The sequence below is a fragment of the Sorex fumeus genome, unplaced genomic scaffold (genome assembly GCF_029834395.1).
Source record: "Sorex fumeus unplaced genomic scaffold, SorFum_2.1 ptg000063l, whole genome shotgun sequence".
NCBI lineage: Eukaryota > Metazoa > Chordata > Mammalia > Eulipotyphla > Soricidae > Sorex > Sorex fumeus.
The window spans coordinates 50,706,977-50,708,361 of record NW_026606120.1 but is presented as its reverse complement, the minus strand read 5'-3'; the positions used below and the strand labels follow the sequence as shown (position 1 = coordinate 50,708,361).

Below are 1,385 nucleotides of genomic sequence, written 5' to 3'. Positions count from 1 at the left end.
CAGCCACTCTCTTTGAGCTTCAGGATCTTTTGCTGCAACACGGAAAAGTCCCGCCCTGCATGCTGAGGCTAGTGGAGTGAGTAAGCAATGTGAGGGGGGGCGGGGGGGAGGAGAACGGTAACGGGCCGCGAGATCAAAGCGACAAAACGCCAGACAACCAGACCCACAATCATCAAGCTTGGTGCACCAGCCACATTCTGCTCTGATTATAGTGGAGCCTGGGAGCGAGGAAGGAAGGAAGGAAGAACCTCTGGTTATAGTGGAGCCTGGGGACGAGGAAGAAAGGAAGAACCTTTAAACAGAGCCCGAAAAGTATAAAAATACCGTCATCCATATAAGCAATGGCATGGCACACGAGGAGTACCGAGACCTCACGCCAAACCACGACCCATGGACCAGGCACGGACGGGGTTCGAACCCGCGATCTTCGGTTTACGAGACCGACGCCTTACCACTTGGCCACCGCGCCTGACAGCCGAGCGAGCAGTGGAAGCTCTCAGTGGAGGGGAGGCGGCGCGGGCGCGGGCGGGGCGGAGTCTCCGCCAGGCCCCGCCCCCAGCCTGGCCGAGCGTCCTGCCGGAGCCGGCAGCCGGGCGGGAGTCAGCGCCCCCCGGGCCGTGGGGCCGCACCGGGCTTCCAGGGCCACCTCCACCGCGGACGGCGCAAGAAGTGGCCCGCGGGGGACTGGGAAGGGCGGCGGGACCGAGACCCGGGCCGACGTCGGCGGAAGCGGAGACCACGGCCACGGAGCGGTCGGGCCCGGGGTCCGCGCGAGCGGTTCGGATGGTCCCCGGGCGCCCCGTGTGACCTTGGCCGGGTCCTTGCTGACCAGTGGGCACTGGCACGGACTCAGAGGCGGAGTCCGCCGGGGAGCGGAGGGATCGAGAAGCAGGGCGGGGGTGGGCGTCACCTTGGAGAAAGATTCGAGGAGCCGGGAGTGGGGGTGGCCTGGCCACCGGGTGGAGGGGAGGTGACCTTCGCGCGGGGACCCTGCAGGTGCGTGCACGTGTGTGAGCACAGCCCTCGCGCCCGCGCCCCGCAGCCCCCGGCACCCGCCTCGTGTGGGAGATGCCGCGCGAACGCGTTACCGGGACGGACCTGAGCAGGAGGAACCCAAACGGGCGCGCCCCGCACGGGGGGCCCAGGGCAGCTGCGGGGGCTGCGGGAATCGGGGGCCCTCGGTCGCTCTGCCGCGGCGTGACGGTGTAGACGGACCCCTGCGATTTTAGGAGCCGGGGGCTCTGCGTCCCGTTTACTAAAGCTTAGGAAAGGGACACGTGGAAGCAGCAAATAGAAAACAGTTATTGGAAAACGAGGTGAGGGGAAGACCTTTGGGGGGACATTCTTGGTGATTTTTTTTCTTCTAGTCTATGAAAAGGAAAGAA

The 1,385-nt window shown here is 65.3% G+C and overlaps 1 non-coding gene across 1 annotated transcript; it reads right to left on the bottom strand.

The window, feature by feature from the left end:
• Nucleotides 1–397: 397 nt before the first annotated feature.
• TRNAT-CGU (transfer RNA threonine (anticodon CGU)) lies at nucleotides 398–469 on the bottom strand. The gene has a single exon. It is a non-coding gene; the product is annotated as a tRNA-Thr (tRNA).
• Between the last annotated feature and the right edge of the window lie 916 nt (nucleotides 470–1,385).